Here is a 22,851-nt window from a genome sequence, read left to right on the forward strand (position 1 = left end):
TTTACATAAAGTTAGCATATAGTAGTTTTTAGCAAAATTCAAGTCTACACTCTATTGTGCTGAAATCTTTACTTTCACTTCTGTGCATTTTCAGATGGGCATGTTTACATAACTATTAAGTCTGAGGTGGAACTGTATAGATTATGCATTTATCCTACTCAGAGCCATGGAATACTCAAACACAAGATGAATTCAGGAGCCTACAACATAACATTCAGAGTGGAACTTCTAATATCTTTGTTTAGTTCTGTAAAGGCTATTGTTCCAATTGTAGAATTTGTGCTGTAACAGTAAGTAACGTCCCGATCATTGGTAGCACACTGATAAAATTGGTTGCATACTACACTAAATCATATGCTAAGTAAAATAATATGGTTTACTTCAAGTTAGCACATAGTAGTTTTCAGCAAAATTCAAGTCTACACTCTATTCAGCTGAATGCATTACTTTCACTTGTATGCATTTTCAGTTAGGGATGTGTACATAATGATTCAGGGTGAGGTGGAACTGTATAGATATTGCATGTATCCCTCTGAGAGCCATGGAATACTGAAATACAAGATGAATTCAGGAACCCACAGCATAACATTCAGAGTGGAACTGCTAATATCTTTGTTTTCTTCTGTTAAAGCTAATGTTCCAATGTGTACAATAGGTACTGTAACGGAAAGTAACTTCTCGATCATTGGTAGCACACTGATAAAATTGGTTGCATACTACTCTAAATCATATGGTAAGGCAAATAATAAAGTTTACATAAAGTTAGCATATAGTAGTTTTCAGCAAAATTCAAGCCTATACTCTATTGAGTTGAATGCATTAATTTCACATCTATGCATTTTCAGATAGGCATGTGTACATAACTATTCAGGGTGAGTTGGAACTGTATAGATTATGCATGTATCCTACTTTGAGCCATGGAGTACTGAAATACAAGATGAATCAGGAACCCACAGCCGAACATTCAGAGTGGAACTGCTAATATCTTTGTTTTGTTCTGTAAATGCGATTGTTCCATTGTGAAGAATAGGAATTGTAACTGATAGTAACTTCTCGATCACTGGTAGCACACTGATAAAATTGGTTGCCTACTACTCTAAATCATATGGTAAGTTAAATAATAAGGTTTACATAAAGTTAGCATATAGTAGTTTTCAGCAAAATTCAAGTCTACACTCTATTGAGCTGAATGCATTACTTTCACTTCTATGCATTTTCAGATAGGCATGTGTACATAACTATTAAGGCTGAGGTGGAACTGTATAGATTATGCATTTATCCTACTCAGAGCCATGGAATACTCAAACACAAGATGAATTCAGGAGCCTACAACATAACATTCAGAGTGGAACTTCTAATATCTTTGTTTAGTTCTGTAAACGCTATTGTTCCTATTGTACAATATGTGCTGTAACAGTAAGTAACGTCCCGATCATTGGTAGCACACTGATAAAATTGGTTGCATACTACACTAAATCATATGCTAAGTAAAATAATATGGTTTACTTCAAGTTAGCACATAGTAGTTTTCAGCAAAATTCAAGTCTACACTCTATTCAGCTGAATGCATTACTTTCACTTGTATGCATTTTCAGTTAGGGATGTGTACATAATGATTCAGGGTGAGGTGGAACTGTATAGATATTGCATGTATCCCTCTGAGAGCCATGGAATACTGAAATACAAGATGAATTCAGGAACCCACAGCATAACATTCAGAGTGGAACTGCTAATATCTTTGTTTTCTTCTGTTAAAGCTAATGTTCCAATGTGTACAATAGGTACTGTAACGGAAAGTAACTTCTCGATCATTGGTAGCACACTGATAAAATTGGTTGCATACTACTCTAAATCATATGGTAAGGCAAATAATAAAGTTTACATAAAGTTAGCATATAGTAGTTTTCAGCAAAATTTAAGCCTATACTCTATTGAGTTGAATGCATTAATTTCACATCTATGCATTTTCAGATAGGCATGTGTACATAACTATTCAGGGTGAGTTGGAACTGTATAGATTATGCATGTATCCTACTTTGAGCCATGGAGTACTGAAATACAAGATGAATCAGGAACCCACAGCCGAACATTCAGAGTGGAACTGCTAATATCTTTGTTTAGTTCTGTAAACGCTATTGTTCCTATTGTACAATATGTGCTGTAACAGTAAGTAACGTCCCGATCATTGGTAGCACACTGATAAAATTGGTTGCATACTACACTAAATCATATGCTAAGTAAAATATTATGGTTTACTTCAAGTTAGCACATAGTAGTTTTCAGCAAAATTCAAGTCTACACTCTATTGAGCTGAAATCATTACTTTCACTTCTATGCATTTTCAGATAGGCATGTGTACATAACTATTAAGGCTGAGGTGGAACTGTATAGATTATGCATTTATCCTACTCAGAGCCATGGAATACTCAAAGACAAGATGAATTCAGGAGCCTACAACATAACATTCAGAGTGGAACTTCTAATATCTTTGTTTAGTTCTGTAAACGCTATTGTTCCTATTGTACAATATGTGCTGTAACAGTAAGTAACGTCCCGATCATTGGTAGCACACTGATAAAATTGGTTGCATACTACACTAAATCATATGCTAAGTAAAATAATATGGTTTACTTCAAGTTAGCACATAGTAGTTTTCAGCAAAATTCAAGTCTACACTCTATTGAGCTGAATGCGTTACTTTCACTTCTATGCATTTTCAGTTAAGGATGTGTACATAACTATTCAGGGTGAGGTGGAACTGTATAGATTATGCATGTATCCTACTCTGAGCCATGGAATACTGAAATACAAGATGGATTCAGGAGCCTACAACATAACATTCAGAGTGGAACTGCTAATATCTTTCTTTTGTTCTGTAAATGCTAATGTTCCATTGTGTACAAATGGTGCTCAAACTGAAAGTAACTTCTCGATCATTGTTGGCACACTTATAAAATTGGTTGCATACAACTCTAAATCATATGGTAAGGAAAATAATAAAGTTTACATAAAGTTAGCATATAGTAGTTTTTAGCAAAATTCAAGTCTACACTCTATTGAGCTGAAATCTTTACTTTCACTTCTGTGCATTTTCAGATAGGCATGTTTACATAACTATTAAGTCTGAGGTGGAACTGTATAGATTATGCATTTATCCTACTCAGAGCCATGGAATACTCAAACACAAGATGAATTCAGGAGCCTACAACATAACATTCAGAGTGGAACTTCTAATATCTTTGTTTAGTTCTGTAAACGCTATTGTTCCAATTGTAGAATTTGTGCTGTAACAGTAAATAACGTCCCGATCATTGGTAGCACACTGATAAAATTGGTTGCATACTACACTAAATCATATGCTAAGTAAAATAATATGGTTTACTTCAAGTTAGCACATAGTAGTTTTCAGCAAAATTCAAGTCTACACTCTATTCAGCTGAATGCATTACTTTCACTTGTATGCATTTTCAGTTAGGGATCTGTACATAATGATTCAGGGTGAGGTGGAACTGTATAGATATTGCATGTATCCCTCTGAGAGCCATGGAATACTGAAATACAAGATGAATTCAGGAACCCACAGCATAACATTCAGAGTGGAACTGCTAATATCTTTGTTTTCTTCTGTTAAAGCTAATGTTCCAATGTGTACAATAGGTACTGTAACGGAAAGTAACTTCTCGATCATTGGTAGCACACTGATAAAATTGGTTGCATACTACTCTAAATCATATGGTAAGGCAAATAATAAAGTTTACATAAAGTTAGCATATAGTAGTTTTCAGCAAAATTCAAGCCTATACTCTATTGAGTTGAATGCATTAATTTCACATCTATGCATTTTCAGATAGGCATGTGTACATAACTATTCAGGGTGAGTTGGAACTGTATAGATTATGCATGTATCCTACTTTGAGCCATGGAGTACTGAAATACAAGATGAATCAGGAACCCACAGCCGAACATTCAGAGTGGAACTGCTAATATCTTTGTTTAGTTCTGTAAACGCTATTGTTCCTATTGTACAATATGTGCTGTAACAGTAAGTAACGTCCCGATCATTGGTAGCACACTGATAAAATTGGTTGCATACTACACTAAATCATATGCTAAGTAAAATATTATGGTTTACTTCAAGTTAGCACATAGTAGTTTTCAGCAAAATTCAAGTCTACACTCTATTGAGCTGAAATCATTACTTTCACTTCTATGCATTTTCAGATAGGCATGTGTACATAACTATTAAGGCTGAGGTGGAACTGTATAGATTATGCATTTATCCTACTCAGAGCCATGGAATACTCAAACACAAGATGAATTCAGGAGCCTACAACATAACATTCAGAGTGGAACTTCTAATATCTTTGTTTAGTTCTGTAAACGCTATTGTTCCTATTGTACAATATGTGCTGTAACAGTAAGTAACGTCCCGATCATTGGTAGCACACTGATAAAATTGGTTGCATACTACACTAAATCATATGCTAAGTAAAATAATATGGTTTACTTCAAGTTAGCACATAGTAGTTTTCAGCAAAATTCAAGTCTACACTCTATTGCGCTGAATGCGTTACTTTCACTTCTATGCATTTTCAGTTAAGGATGTGTACATAACTATTCAGGGTGAGGTGGAACTGTATAGATTATGCATGTATCCTACTCTGAGCCATGGAATACTGAAATACAAGATGGATTCAGGAGCCTACAACATAACATTCAGAGTGGAACTGCTAATATCTTTCTTTTGTTCTGTAAATGCTAATGTTCCTTTGTGTACAAATAGTGCTCAAACTGAAAGTAACTTCTCGATCATTGTTGGCACACTTATAAAATTGGTTGCATACAACTCTAAATCATATGGTGAGGGAAATAATAAAGTTTACATAAAGCTAGCATATAGTAGTTTTCAGCAAAATTCAACTCTACACTCTATTGCAATGAATGCATCACTTTCACTTCTATGCATTTTCAGTTATGGATGTGTAAATAACGATTCAGAGTGACGTGGAACTGTATAGATATTGCATGTATCCTACTCAGAGCCATGGAATACTGAAATACAAGATGAATTCAGGAACCCACAGCATAACATTCAGAGTGGAACTGCTAATATCTTTGTTTTCTTCTGTTAAAGCTAATGTTCCATTGTGTACAATAGGTACTGTAACTGAAAGTAACTTCTCGATCATTGGTAGCACACTGATAAAATTGGTTGCATACTACACTAAATCATATGCTAAATAAAATAATATGGTTTACTTCAAGTTAGCACATAGTAGTTTTCAGCAAAATTCAAGTCTACACTCTATTCAGCTGAATGCATTACTTTCACTTGTATGCATTTTCAGTTAGGGATGTGTACATAATGATTCAGGGTGAGGTGGAACTGTATAGATATTGCATGTATCCCTCTGAGAGCCATGGAATACTGAAATACAAGATGAATTCAGGAACCCACAGCATAACATTCAGAGTGGAACTGCTAATATCTTTGTTTTCTTCTGTTAAAGCTAATGTTCCAATGTGTACAATAGGTACTGTAACGGAAAGTAACTTCTCGATCATTGGTAGCACACTGATAAAATTGGTTGCATACTACTCTAAATCATATGGTAAGGCAAATAATAAAGTTTACATAAAGTTAGCATATAGTAGTTTTCAGCAAAATTCAAGCCTATACTCTATTGAGTTGAATGCATTAATTTCACATCTATGCATTTTCAGATAGGCATGTGTACATAACTATTCAGGGTGAGTTGGAACTGTATAGATTATGCATGTATCCTACTTTGAGCCATGGAGTACTGAAATACAAGATGAATCAGGAACCCACAGCCGAACATTCAGAGTGGAACTGCTAATATCTTTGTTTTGTTCTGTAAATGCGATTGTTCCATTGTGAAGAATAGGAATTGTAACTGATAGTAACTTCTCGATCACTGGTAGCACACTGATAAAATTGGTTGCCTACTACTCTAAATCATATGGTAAGTTAAATAATAAGGTTTACATAAAGTTAGCATATAGTAGTTTTCAGCAAAATTCAAGTCTACACTCTATAGAGCTGAATGCATTACTTTCACTTCTATGCATTTTCAGATAGGCATGTGTACATAACTATTAAGGCTGAGGTGGAACTGTATAGATTATGCATTTATCCTACTCAGAGCCATGGAATACTCAAACACAAGATGAATTCAGGAGCCTACAACATAACATTCAGAGTGGAACTTCTAATATCTTTGTTTAGTTCTGTAAACGCTATTGTTCCTATTGTACAATATGTGCTGTAACAGTAAGTAACGTCCCGATCATTGGTAGCACACTGATAAAATTGGTTGCATACTACACTAAATCATATGCTAAGTAAAATAATATGGTTTACTTCAAGTTAGCACATAGTAGTTTTCAGCAAAATTCACGTCTACACTCTATTGAGCTGAATGCATTACTTTCACTTCTATGCATTTTCAGTTATGGATGTGTACATAACGATTCAGAGTGACGTGGAACTGTATAGATATTGCATGTATCCTACTCAGAGCCATGGAATACTGAAATACAAGATGAATTCAGGAACCCACAGCATAACATTCAGAGTGGAACTGCTAATATCTTTGTTTTCTTCTGTTAAAGCTAATGTTCCATTGTGTACAATAGGTACTGTAACTGAAAGTAACTTCTCGATCATTGGTAGCACACTGATAAAATTGGTTGCATACTACACTAAATCATATGCTAAATAAAATAATATGGTTTACTTCAAGTTAGCACATAGTAGTTTTCAGCAAAATTCAAGTCTACACTCTATTCAGCTGAATGCATTACTTTCACTTGTATGCATTTTCAGTTAGGGATGTGTACATAATGATTCAGGGTGAGGTGGAACTGTATAGATATTGCATGTATCCCTCTGAGAGCCATGGAATACTGAAATACAAGATGAATTCAGGAACCCACAGCATAACATTCAGAGTGGAACTGCTAATATCTTTGTTTTCTTCTGTTAAAGCTAATGTTCCAATGTGTACAATAGGTACTGTAACGGAAAGTAACTTCTCGATCATTGGTAGCACACTGATAAAATTGGTTGCATACTACTCTAAATCATATGGTAAGGCAAATAATAAAGTTTACATAAAGTTAGCATATAGTAGTTTTCAGCAAAATTCAAGCCTATACTCTATTGAGTTGAATGCATTAATTTCACATCTATGCATTTTCAGATAGGCATGTGTACATAACTATTCAGGGTGAGTTGGAACTGTATAGATTATGCATGTATCCTACTTTGAGCCATGGAGTACTGAAATACAAGATGAATCAGGAACCCACAGCCGAACATTCAGAGTGGAACTGCTAATATCTTTGTTTTGTTCTGTAAATGCGATTGTTCCATTGTGAAGAATAGGAATTGTAACTGATAGTAACTTCTCGATCACTGGTAGCACACTGATAAAATTGGTTGCCTACTACTCTAAATCATATGGTAAGTTAAATAATAAGGTTTACATAAAGTTAGCATATAGTAGTTTTCAGCAAAATTCAAGTCTACACTCTATTGAGCTGAATGCATTACTTTCACTTCTATGCATTTTCAGATAGGCATGTGTACATAACTATTAAGGCTGAGGTGGAACTGTATAGATTATGCATTTATCCTACTCAGAGCCATGGAATACTCAAACACAAGATGAATTCAGGAGCCTACAACATAACATTCAGAGTGGAACTTCTAATATCTTTGTTTAGTTCTGTAAACGCTATTGTTCCTATTGTACAATATGTGCTGTAACAGTAAGTAACGTCCCGATCATTGGTAGCACACTGATAAAATTGGTTGCATACTACACTAAATCATATGCTAAGTAAAATAATATGGTTTACTTCAAGTTAGCACATAGTAGTTTTCAGCAAAATTCAAGTCTACACTCTATTGAGCTGAAATCATTACTTTCACTTCTATGCATTTTCAGATAGGCATGTGTACATAACTATTAAGGCTGAGGTGGAACTGTATAGATTATGCATTTATCCTACTCAGAGCCATGGAATACTCAAACACAAGATGAATTCAGGAGCCTACAACATAACATTCAGAGTGGAACTTCTAATATCTTTGTTTAGTTCTGTAAACGCTATTGTTCCTATTGTACAATATGTGCTGTAACAGTAAGTAACGTACCGATCATTGGTAGCACACTGATAAAATTGGTTGCATACTACACTAAATCATATGCTAAGTAAAATAATATGGTTTACTTCAAGTTAGCACATAGTAGTTTTCAGCAAAATTCAAGTCTACACTCTATTGAGCTGAATGCGTTACTTTCACTTCTATGCATTTTCAGTTAGGGATGTGTACATAACTATTCAGGGTGAGGTGGAACTGTATAGATTATGCATGTATCCTACTCTGAGCCATGGAATACTGAAATACAAGATGGATTCAGGAGCCTACAACATAACATTCAGAGTGGAACTGCTAATATCTTTCTTTTGTTCTGTAAATGCTAATGTTCCATTGTGTACAAATGGTGCTCAAACTGAAAGTAACTTCTCGATCATTGTTGGCACACTTATAAAATTGGTTGCATACAACTCTAAATCATATGGTGAGGGAAATAATAAGGTTTACATAAAGCTAGCATATAGTAGTTTTCAGCAAAATTCAACTCTACACTCTATTGAAATGAATGCATCACTTTCACTTCTATGCATTTTCAGTTATGGATGTGTACATAACGATTCAGAGTGACGTGGAACTGTATAGATATTGCATGTATCCTACTCAGAGCCATGGAATACTGAAATACAAGATGAATTCAGGAACCCACAGCATAACATTCAGAGTGGAACTGCTAATATCTTTCTTTTGTTCTGTAAATGCTAATGTTCCTTTGTGTACAAATAGTGCTCAAACTGAAAGTAACTTCTCGATCATTGTTGGCACACTTATAAAATTGGTTGCATACAACTCTAAATCATATGGTGAGGGAAATAATAAAGTTTACATAAAGCTAGCATATAGTAGTTTTCGGCAAAATTCAACTCTACACTCTATTGAAATGAATGCATCACTTTCACTTCTATGCATTTTCAGTTATGGATGTGTACATAACGATTCAGAGTGACGTGGAACTGTATAGATATTGCATGTATCCTACTCAGAGCCATGGAATACTGAAATACAAGATGAATTCAGGAACCCACAGCATAACATTCAGAGTGGAACTGCTAATATCTTTGTTTTCTTCTGTTAAAGCTAATGTTCCATTGTGTACAATAGGTACTGTAACTGAAAGTAACTTCTCGATCATTGGTAGCACACTGATAAAATTGGTTGCATACTACACTAAATCATATGCTAAATAAAATAATATGGTTTACTTCAAGTTAGCACATAGTAGTTTTCAGCAAAATTCAAGTCTACACTCTATTCAGCTGAATGCATTACTTTCACTTGTATGCATTTTCAGTTAGGGATGTGTACATAATGATTCAGGGTGAGGTGGAACTGTATAGATATTGCATGTATCCCTCTGAGAGCCATAGAATACTGAAATACAAGATGAATTCAGGAACCCACAGCATAACATTCAGAGTGGAACTGCTAATATCTTTGTTTTCTTCTGTTAAAGCTAATGTTCCAATGTGTACAATAGGTACTGTAACGGAAAGTAACTTCTCGATCATTGGTAGCACACTGATAAAATTGGTTGCATACTACTCTAAATCATATGGTAAGGCAAATAATAAAGTTTACATAAAGTTAGCATATAGTAGTTTTCAGCAAAATTCAAGCCTATACTCTATTGAGTTGAATGCATTAATTTCACATCTATGCATTTTCAGATAGGCATGTGTACATAACTATTCAGGGTGAGTTGGAACTGTATAGATTATGCATGTATCCTACTTTGAGCCATGGAGTACTGAAATACAAGATGAATCAGGAACCCACAGCCGAACATTCAGAGTGGAACTGCTAATATCTTTGTTTTGTTCTGTAAATGCGATTGTTCCATTGTGAAGAATAGGAATTGTAACTGATAGTAACTTCTCGATCACTGGTAGCACACTGATAAAATTGGTTGCCTACTACTCTAAATCATATGGTAAGTTAAATAATAAGGTTTACATAAAGTTAGCATATAGTAGTTTTCAGCAAAATTCAAGTCTACACTCTATTGAGCTGAATGCATTACTTTCACTTCTATGCATTTTCAGATAGGCATGTGTACATAACTATTAAGGCTGAGGTGGAACTGTATAGATTATGCATTTATCCTACTCAGAGCCATGGAATACTCAAACACAAGATGAATTCAGGAACCCACAGCATAACATTCAGAGTGGAACTTCTAATATCTTTGTTTAGTTCTGTAAACGCTATTGTTCCTATTGTACAATATGTGCTGTAACAGTAAGTAACGTACCGATCATTGGTAGCACACTGATAAAATTGGTTGCATACTACACTAAATCATATGCTAAGTAAAATAATATGGTTTACTTCAAGTTAGCACATAGTAGTTTTCAGCAAAATTCAAGTCTACACTCTATTGAGCTGAATGCGTTACTTTCACTTCTATGCATTTTCAGTTAGGGATGTGTACATAACTATTCAGGGTGAGGTGGAACTGTATAGATTATGCATGTATCCTACTCTGAGCCATGGAATACTGAAATACAAGATGGATTCAGGAGCCTACAACATAACATTCAGAGTGGAACTGCTAATATCTTTCTTTTGTTCTGTAAATGCTAATGTTCCATTGTGTACAAATGGTGCTCAAACTGAAAGTAACTTCTCGATCATTGTTGGCACACTTATAAAATTGGTTGCATACAACTCTAAATCATATGGTGAGGGAAATAATAAGGTTTACATAAAGCTAGCATATAGTAGTTTTCAGCAAAATTCAACTCTACACTCTATTGAAATGAATGCATCACTTTCACTTCTATGCATTTTCAGTTATGGATGTGTACATAACGATTCAGAGTGACGTGGAACTGTATAGATATTGCATGTATCCTACTCAGAGCCATGGAATACTGAAATACAAGATGAATTCAGGAACCCACAGCATAACATTCAGAGTGGAACTGCTAATATCTTTGTTTTCTTCTGTTAAAGCTAATGTTCCATTGTGTACAATAGGTACTGTAACTGAAAGTAACTTCTCGATCATTGGTAGCACACTGATAAAATTGGTTGCCTACTACTCTAAATCATATGGTAAGTTAAAATATAAGGTTTACATAAAGTTAGCATATAGTAGTTTTCAGCAAAATGCAAGTCTACACTCTATTGAGCTGAATGCATTACTTACACTTCTATGCATTTTCAGTTAGGGATGTGTATATAACGATTCAGGGTGAGGTGGAACTGTATAGATATTGCATGTATCCTACTCAGAGCCATGGAATACTGAAATACAAGATGAATTCAGGAACCCACAGCATAACATTCAGAGTGGAACTGCTAATATCTTTGTTTTCTTCTGTTAAAGCTAATGTTCCATTGTGTACAATAGGTACTGTAACTGAAAGTAACTTCTCGATCATTGGTAGCACACTGATGAAATTGGTTGCATGCTACTCTAAATCATATGGTAAGGAAAATAATAAAGTTTACATAAAGTTAGCATATAGTAGTTTTTAGCAAAATTCAAGTCTACACTCTATTGAGCTGAATGCATTACTTTCACTTCTATGCATTTTCAGATAGGCATCTGTACATAACTATTAAGGCTGAGGTGGAACTGTATAGATTATGCATTTATCCTACTCAGAGCCATGGAATACTCAAACACAAGATGAATTCAGGAGCCTACAACATAACATTCAGAGTGGAACTTCTAATATCTTTGTTTAGTTCTGTAAACGCTATTGTTCCTATTGTACAATTTGTGCTGTAACAGTAAGTAACGTCCCGATCATTGGTAGCACACTGATAAAATTGGTTGCATACTACACTAAATCATATGCTAAGTAAAATAATATGGTTTACTTCAAGTTAGCACATAGTAGTTTTCAGCAAAATTCAAGTCTACACTCTATTCAGCTGAATGCATTACTTTCACTTGTATGCATTTTCAGTTAGGGATGTGTACATAATGATTCAGGGTGAGGTGGAACTGTATAGATATTGCATGTATCCCTCTGAGAGCCATGGAATACTGAAATACAAGATGAATTCAGGAACCCACAGCATAACATTCAGAGTGGAACTGCTAATATCTTTGTTTTCTTCTGTTAAAGCTAATGTTCCAATGTGTACAATAGGTACTGTAACGGAAAGTAACTTCTCGATCATTGGTAGCACACTGATAAAATTGGTTGCATACTACTCTAAATCATATGGTAAGGCAAATAATAAAGTTTACATAAAGTTAGCATATAGTAGTTTTCAGCAAAATTCAAGTCTATACTCTATTGAGTTGAATGCATTAATTTTACATCTATGCATTTTCAGATAGGCATGTGTACATAACTATTCAGGGTGAGGTGGAACTGTATAGATTATGCATGTATCCTACTTTGAGCCATGGAGTACTGAAATACAAGATGAATCAGGAACCCACAGCCGAACATTCAGAGTGGAACTGCTAATATCTTTGTTTTGTTCTATAAATGCGATTGTTCCATTGTGAAGAATAGGAATTGTAACTGATAGTAACTTCTCGATCACTGGTAGCACACTGATAAAATTGGTTGCCTACTACTCTAAATCATATGGTAAGTTAAATAATAAGGTTTACATAAAGTTAGCATATAGTAGTTTTCAGCAAAATGCAAGTCTACACTCTATTGAAATGAATGCATCACTTTCACTTCTATGCATTTTCAGTTATGGATGTGTACATAACGATTCAGAGTGACGTTGAACTGTATAGATATTGCATGTATCCTACTCAGAGCCATGGAATACTGAAATACAAGATGAATTCAGGAACCCACAGCATAACATTCAGAGTGGAACTGCTAATATCTTTGTTTTCTTCTGTTAAAGCTAATGTTCCATTGTGTACAATAGGTACTGTAACTGAAAGTAACTTCTCGATCATTGGTAGCACACTGATAAAATTGGTTGCATGCTACTCTAAATCATATGGTAAGGAAAATAATAAAGTTTACATAAAGTTAGCATATAGTAGTTTTTAGCAAAATTCAAGTCTACACTCTATTGAGCTGAAATCATTACTTTCACTTCTATGCATTTTCAGATAGGCATGTGTACATAACTATTAAGGCTGAGGTGGAACTGTATAGATTATGCATTTATCCTACTCAGAGCCATGGAATACTCAAAGACAAGATGAATTCAGGAGCCTACAACATAACATTCAGAGTGGAACTTCTAATATCTTTGTTTAGTTCTGTAAACGCTATTGTTCCAATTGTACAATTTGTGCTGTAACAGTAAGTAACGTCCCGATCATTGGTAGCACACTGATAAAATTGGTTGCATACTACACTAAATCATATGCTAAGTAAAATAATATGGTTTACTTCAAGTTAGCACATAGTAGTTTTCAGCAAAATTCAAGTCTACACTCTATTGAGCTGAAAGCGTTACTTTCACTTCTATGCATTTTCAGTTAGGGATGTGTACATAACTATTCAGGGTGAGGTGGAACTGTATAGATTATGCATGTATCCTACTCTGAGCCATGGAATACTGAAATACAAGATGAATTCAGGAGCCTACAACATAACATTCAGAGTGGAACTGCTAATATCTTTGTTTTGTTCTGTAAATGCTAATGTTCCATTGTGTACAAATGGTGCTCAAACTGAAAGTAACTTCTCGATCATTGTTGGCACACTTATAAAATTGGTTGCATACAACTCTAAATCATATGGTGAGGGAAATAATAAGGTTTACATAAAGCTAGCATATAGTAGTTTTCATCAAAATTCAACTCTACACTCTATTGAAATGAATGCATCACTTTCACTTCTATGCATTTTCAGTTAGGGATGTGTACATAATGATTCAGGGTGAGGTGGAACTGTATAGATATTGCATGTATCCCTCTGAGAGCCATGGAATACTGAAATACAAGATGAATTCAGGAACCCACAGCATAACATTCAGAGTGGAACTGCTAATATCTTTGTTTTCTTCTGTTAAAGCTAATGTTCCAATGTGTACAATAGGTACTGTAACGGAAAGTAACTTCTCGATCATTGGTAGCACACTGATAAAATTGGTTGCATACTACTCTAAATCATATGGTAAGGCAAATAATAAAGTTTACATAAAGTTAGCATATAGTAGTTTTCAGCAAAATTCAAGTCTATACTCTATTGAGTTGAATGCATTAATTTTACATCTATGCATTTTCAGATAGGCATGTGTACATAACTATTCAGGGTGAGGTGGAACTGTATAGATTATGCATGTATCCTACTTTGAGCCATGGAGTACTGAAATACAAGATGAATCAGGAACCCACAGCCGAACATTCAGAGTGGAACTGCTAATATCTTTGTTTTGTTCTATAAATGCGATTGTTCCATTGTGAAGAATAGGAATTGTAACTGATAGTAACTTCTCGATCACTGGTAGCACACTGATAAAATTGGTTGCCTACTACTCTAAATCATATGGTAAGTTAAATAATAAGGTTTACATAAAGTTAGCATATAGTAGTTTTCAGCAAAATGCAAGTCTACACTCTATTGAAATGAATGCATCACTTTCACTTCTATGCATTTTCAGTTATGGATGTGTACATAACGATTCAGAGTGACGTTGAACTGTATAGATATTGCATGTATCCTACTCAGAGCCATGGAATACTGAAATACAAGATGAATTCAGGAACCCACAGCATAACATTCAGAGTGGAACTGCTAATATCTTTGTTTTCTTCTGTTAAAGCTAATGTTCCATTGTGTACAATAGGTACTGTAACTGAAAGTAACTTCTCGATCATTGGTAGCACACTGATAAAATTGGTTGCATGCTACTCTAAATCATATGGTAAGGAAAATAATAAAGTTTACATAAAGTTAGCATATAGTAGTTTTTAGCAAAATTCAAGTCTACACTCTATTGAGCTGAAATCATTACTTTCACTTCTATGCATTTTCAGATAGGCATGTGTACATAACTATTAAGGCTGAGGTGGAACTGTATAGATTATGCATTTATCCTACTCAGAGCCATGGAATACTCAAAGACAAGATGAATTCAGGAGCCTACAACATAACATTCAGAGTGGAACTTCTAATATCTTTGTTTAGTTCTGTAAACGCTATTGTTCCAATTGTACAATTTGTGCTGTAACAGTAAGTAACGTCCCGATCATTGGTAGCACACTGATAAAATTGGTTGCATACTACACTAAATCATATGCTAAGTAAAATAATATGGTTTACTTCAAGTTAGCACATAGTAGTTTTCAGCAAAATTCAAGTCTACACTCTATTGAGCTGAAAGCGTTACTTTCACTTCTATGCATTTTCAGTTAGGGATGTGTACATAACTATTCAGGGTGAGGTGGAACTGTATAGATTATGCATGTATCCTACTCTGAGCCATGGAATACTGAAATACAAGATGAATTCAGGAGCCTACAACATAACATTCAGAGTGGAACTGCTAATATCTTTGTTTTGTTCTGTAAATGCTAATGTTCCATTGTGTACAAATGGTGCTCAAACTGAAAGTAACTTCTCGATCATTGTTGGCACACTTATAAAATTGGTTGCATACAACTCTAAATCATATGGTGAGGGAAATAATAAGGTTTACATAAAGCTAGCATATAGTAGTTTTCATCAAAATTCAACTCTACACTCTATTGAAATGAATGCATCACTTTCACTTCTATGCATTTTCAGTTAGGGATGTGTACATAATGATTCAGGGTGAGGTGGAACTGTATAGATATTGCATGTATCCCTCTGAGAGCCATGGAATACTGAAATACAAGATGAATTCAGGAACCCACAGCATAACATTCAGAGTGGAACTGCTAATATCTTTGTTTTCTTCTGTTAAAGCTAATGTTCCAATGTGTACAATAGGTACTGTAACGGAAAGTAACTTCTCGATCATTGGTAGCACACTGATAAAATTGGTTGCATACTACTCTAAATCATATGGTAAGGCAAATAATAAAGTTTACATAAAGTTAGCATATAGTAGTTTTCAGCAAAATTCAAGTCTTTACTCTATTGAGTTGAATGCATTAATTTTACATCTATGCATTTTCAGATAGGCATGTGTACATAACTATTCAGGGTGAGGTGGAACTGTATAGATTATGCATGTATCCTACTTTGAGCCATGGAGTACTGAAATACAAGATGAATCAGGAACCCACAGCCGAACATTCAGAGTGGAACTGCTAATATCTTTGTTTTGTTCTATAAATGCGATTGTTCCATTGTGAAGAATAGGAATTGTAACTGATAGTAACTTCTCGATCACTGGTAGCACACTGATAAAATTGGTTGCCTACTACTCTAAATCATATGGTAAGTTAAATAATAAGGTTTACATAAAGTTAGCATATAGTAGTTTTCAGCAAAATGCAAGTCTACACTCTATTGAAATGAAAGCATCACTTTCACTTCTATGCATTTTCAGTTATGGAAGTGTACATAACGATTCAGAGTGACGTTGAACTGTATAGATATTGCATGTATCCTACTCAGAGCCATGGAATACTGAAATACAAGATGAATTCAGGAACCCACAGCATAACATTCAGAGTGGAACTGCTAATATCTTTGTTTTCTTCTGTTAAAGCTAATGTTCCATTGTGTACAATAGGTACTGTAACTGAAAGTAACTTCTCGATCATTGGTAGCACACTGATAAAATTGGTTGCATGCTACTCTAAATCATATGGTAAGGAAAATAATAAAGTTTACATAAAGTTAGCATATAGTAGTTTTTAGCAAAATTCAAGTCTACACTCTATTGAGCTGAAATCATTACTTTCACTTCTATGCATTTTCAGATAGGCATGTGTAAATAACTATTAAGGCTGAGGTGGAACTGTATAGATTATGCATTTATCCTACTCAGAGCCATGGAATACTCAAACACAAGATGAATTCAGGAGCCTACAACATAACATTCAGAGTGGAACTTCTAATATCTTTGTTTAGTTCTGTAAACGCTATTGTTCCAATTGTACAATTTGTGCTGTAACAGTAAGTAACGTCCCGATCATTGGTAGCACACTGATAAAATTGGTTGCATACTACACTAAATCATATGCTAAGTAAAATAATATGGTTTACTTCAAGTTAGCACATAGTAGTTTTCAGCAAAATTCAACTCTACACTCTATTGAAATGAATGCATCACTTTAACTTCTATGCATTTTCAGTTATGGATGTGTACATAACGATTCAGAGTGACGTGGAACTGTATAGATATTGCATGTATCCTACTCAGAGCCATGGAATACTGAAATACAAGATGAATTCAGGAACCCACAGCATAACATTCAGAGTGGAACTGCTAATATCTTTGTTTTCTTCTGTTAAAGCTAATGTTCCATTGTGTACAATAGGTACTGTAACTGAAAGTAACTTCTCGATCATTGGTAGCACACTGATAAAATTGGTTGCCTACTACTCTAAATCATATGGTAAGTTAAAATATAAGGTTTACATAAAGTTAGCATATAGTAGTTTTCAGCAAAATGCAAGTCTACACTCTATTGAGCTGAATGCATTACTTACACTTCTATGCATTTTCAGTTAGGGATGTGTATATAACGATTCAGGGTGAGGTGGAACTGTATAGATATTGCATGTATCCTACTCAGAGCCATGGAATACTGAAATACAAGATGAATTCAGGAACCCACAGCATAACATTCAGAGTGGAACTGCTAATATCTTTGTTTTCTTCTGTTAAAGCTAATGTTCCATTGTGTACAATAGGTACTGTAACTGAAAGTAACTTCTCGATCATTGGTAGCACACTGATAAAATTGGTTGCATGCTACTCTAAATCATATGGTAAGGAAAATAATAAAGTTTACATAAAGTTAGCATATAGTAGTTTTTAGCAAAATTCAAGTCTACACTCTATTGAGCTGAATGCATTACTTTCACTTCTATGCATTTTCAGATAGGCATGTGTACATAACTATTAAGGCTGAGGTGGAACTGTATAGATTATGCATTTATCCTACTCAGAGCCATGGAATACTCAAAGACAAGATGAATTCAGGAGCCTACAACATAACATTCAGAGTGGAACTTCTAATATCTTTGTTTAGTTCTGTAAACGCTATTGTTCCTATTGTACAATTTGTGCTGTAACAGTAAGTAACGTCCCGATCATTGGTAGCACACTGATAAAATTGGTTGCATACTACACTAAATCATATGCTAAGTAAAATAATATGGTTTACTTCAAGTTAGCACATAGTAGTTTTCAGCAAAATTCAAGTCTACACTCTATTCAGCTGAATGCATTACTTTCACTTGTATGCATTTTCAGTTAGGGATGTGTACATAATGATTCAGGGTGAGGTGGAACTGTATAGATATTGCATGTATCCCTCTGAGAGCCATGGAATACTGAAATACAAGATGAATTCAGGAACCCACAGCATAACATTCAGAGTGGAACTGCTAATATCTTTGTTTTCTTCTGTTAAAGCTAATGTTCCATTGTGTACAATAGGTACTGTAACTGAAAGTAACTTCTCGATCATTGGTAGCACACTGATAAAATTGGTTGCCTACTACTCTAAATCATATGGTAAGTTAAAATATAAGGTTTACATAAAGTTAGCATATAGTAGTTTTCAGCAAAATGCAAGTCTACACTCTATTGAGCTGAATGCATTACTTACACTTCTATGCATTTTCAGTTAGGGATGTGTACATAACTATTCAGGGTGAGGTGGAACTGTATAGATTATGCATGTATCCTACTTTGAGCCATGGAGTACTGAAATACAAGATGAATCAGGAACCCACAGCCGAACATTCAGAGTGGAACTGCTAATATCTTTGTTTTGTTCTATAAATGCGATTGTTCCATTGTGAAGAATAGGAATTGTAACTGATAGTAACTTCTCGATCACTGGTAGCACACTGATAAAATTGGTTGCCTACTACTCTAAATCATATGGTAAGTTAAATAATAAGGTTTACATAAAGTTAGCATATAGTAGTTTTCAGCAAAATGCAAGTCTACACTCTATTGAAATGAATGCATCACTTTCACTTCTATGCATTTTCAGTTATGGATGTGTACATAACGATTCAGAGTGACGTTGAACTGTATAGATATTGCATGTATCCTACTCAGAGCCATGGAATACTGAAATACAAGATGAATTCAGGAACCCACAGCATAACATTCAGAGTGGAACTGCTAATATCTTTGTTTTCTTCTGTTAAAGCTAATGTTCCATTGTGTACAATAGGTACTGTAACTGAAAGTAACTTCTCGATCATTGGTAGCACACTGATAAAATTGGTTGCATGCTACTCTAAATCATATGGTAAGGAAAATAATAAAGTTTACATAAAGTTAGCATATAGTAGTTTTTAGCAAAATTCAAGTCTACACTCTATTGAGCTGAAATCATTACTTTCACTTCTATGCATTTTCAGATAGGCATGTGTACATAACTATTAAGGCTGAGGTGGAACTGTATAGATTATGCATTTATCCTACTCAGAGCCATGGAATACTCAAAGACAAGATGAATTCAGGAGCCTACAACATAACATTCAGAGTGGAACTTCTAATATCTTTGTTTAGTTCTGTAAACGCTATTGTTCCAATTGTACAATTTGTGCTGTAACAGTAAGTAACGTCCCGATCATTGGTAGCACACTGATAAAATTGGTTGCATACTACACTAAATCATATGCTAAGTAAAATAATATGGTTTACTTCAAGTTAGCACATAGTAGTTTTCAGCAAAATTCAAGTCTACACTCTATTGAGCTGAAAGCGTTACTTTCACTTCTATGCATTTTCAGTTAGGGATGTGTACATAACTATTCAGGGTGAGGTGGAACTGTATAGATTATGCATGTATCCTACTCTGAGCCATGGAATACTGAAATACAAGATGAATTCAGGAGCCTACAACATAACATTCAGAGTGGAACTGCTAATATCTTTGTTTTGTTCTGTAAATGCTAATGTTCCATTGTGTACAAATGGTGCTCAAACTGAAAGTAACTTCTCGATCATTGTTGGCACACTTATAAAATTGGTTGCATACAACTCTAAATCATATGGTGAGGGAAATAATAAGGTTTACATAAAGCTAGCATATAGTAGTTTTCAGCAAAATTCAACTCTACACTCTATTGAAATGAATGCATCACTTTCACTTCTATGCATTTTCAGTTAGGGATGTGTACATAATGATTCAGGGTGAGGTGGAACTGTATAGATATTGCATGTATCCCTCTGAGAGCCATGGAATACTGAAATACAAGATGAATTCAGGAACCCACAGCATAACATTCAGAGTGGAACTGCTAATATCTTTGTTTTCTTCTGTTAAAGCTAATGTTCCAATGTGTACAATAGGTACTGTAACGGAAAGTAACTTCTCGATCATTGGTAGCACACTGATAAAATTGGTTGCATACTACTCTAAATCATATGGTAAGGCAAATAATAAAGTTTACATAAAGTTAGCATATAGTAGTTTTCAGCAAAATTCAAGTCTATACTCTATTGAGTTGAATGCATTAATTTTACATCTATGCATTTTCAGATAGGCATGTGTACATAACTATTCAGGGTGAGGTGGAACTGTATAGATTATGCATGTATCCTACTTTGAGCCATGGAGTACTGAAATACAAGATGAATCAGGAACCCACAGCCGAACATTCAGAGTGGAACTGCTAATATCTTTGTTTTGTTCTATAAATGCGATTGTTCCATTGTGAAGAATAGGAATTGTAACTGATAGTAACTTCTCGATCACTGGTAGCACACTGATAAAATTGGTTGCCTACTACTCTAAATCATATGGTAAGTTAAATAATAAGGTTTACATAAAGTTAGCATATAGTAGTTTTCAGCAAAATGCAAGTCTACACTCTATTGAAATGAATGCATCACTTTCACTTCTATGCATTTTCAGTTATGGATGTGTACATAACGATTCAGAGTGACGTTGAACTGTATAGATATTGCATGTATCCTACTCAGAGCCATGGAATACTGAAATACAAGATGAATTCAGGAACCCACAGCATAACATTCAGAGTGGAACTGCTAATATCTTTGTTTTCTTCTGTTAAAGCTAATGTTCCATTGTGTACAATAGGTACTGTAACTGAAAGTAACTTCTCGATCATTGGTAGCACACTGATAAAATTGGTTGCATGCTACTCTAAATCATATGGTAAGGAAAATAATAAAGTTTACATAAAGTTAGCATATAGTAGTTTTTAGCAAAATTCAAGTCTACACTCTATTGAAATGAATGCATCACTTTCACTTCTATGCATTTTCAGTTAGGGATGTGTACATAATGATTCAGGGTGAGGTGGAACTGTATAGATATTGCATGTATCCCTCTGAGAGCCATGGAATACTGAAATACAGGATGAATTCAGGAACCCACAGCATAACATTCAGAGTGGAACTGCTAATATCTTTGTTTTCTTCTGTTAAAGCTAATGTTCCAATGTGTACAATAGGTACTGTAACGGAAAGTAACTTCTCGATCATTGGTAGCACACTGATAAAATTGGTTGCATACTACTCTAAATCATATGGTAAGGCAAATAATAAAGTTTACATAAAGTTAGCATATAGTAGTTTTCAGCAAAATTCAAGTCTTTACTCTATTGAGTTGAATGCATTAATTTTACATCTATGCATTTTCAGATAGGCATGTGTACATAACTATTCAGGGTGAGGTGGAACTGTATAGATTATGCATGTATCCTACTTTGAGCCATGGAGTACTGAAATACAAGATGAATCAGGAACCCACAGCCGAACATTCAGAGTGGAACTGCTAATATCTTTGTTTTGTTCTATAAATGCGATTGTTCCATTGTGAAGAATAGGAATTGTAACTGATAGTAACTTCTCGATCACTGGTAGCACACTGATAAAATTGGTTGCCTACTACTCTAAATCATATGGTAAGTTAAATAATAAGGTTTACATAAAGTTAGCATATAGTAGTTTTCAGCAAAATGCAAGTCTACACTCTATTGAAATGAAAGCATCACTTTCACTTCTATGCATTTTCAGTTATGGATGTGTACATAACGATTCAGAGTGACGTTGAACTGTATAGATATTGCATGTATCCTACTCAGAGCCATGGAATACTGAAATACAAGATGAATTCAGGAACCCACAGCATAACATTCAGAGTGGAACTGCTAATATCTTTGTTTTCTTCTGTTAAAGCTAATGTTCCATTGTGTACAATAGGTACTGTAACTGAAAGTAACTTCTCGATCATTGGTAGCACTGATAAAATTGGTTGCATGCTACTCTAAATCATATGGTAAGGAAAATAATAAAGTTTACATAAAGTTAGCATATAGTAGTTTTTAGCAAAATTCAAGTCTACACTCTATTGAGCTGAAATCATTACTTTCACTTCTATGCATTTTCAGATAGGCATGTGTAAATAACTATTAAGGCTGAGGTGGAACTGTATAGATTATGCATTTATCCTACTCAGAGCCATGGAATACTCAAACACAAGATGAATTCAGGAGCCTACAACATAACATTCAGAGTGGAACTTCTAATATCTTTGTTTAGTTCTGTAAACGCTATTGTTCCAATTGTACAATTTGTGCTGTAACAGTAAGTAACGTCCCGATCATTGGTAGCACACT

Source organism: Hemitrygon akajei, chromosome 5 (assembly GCF_048418815.1).
Source record: "Hemitrygon akajei chromosome 5, sHemAka1.3, whole genome shotgun sequence".
NCBI lineage: Eukaryota > Metazoa > Chordata > Chondrichthyes > Myliobatiformes > Dasyatidae > Hemitrygon > Hemitrygon akajei.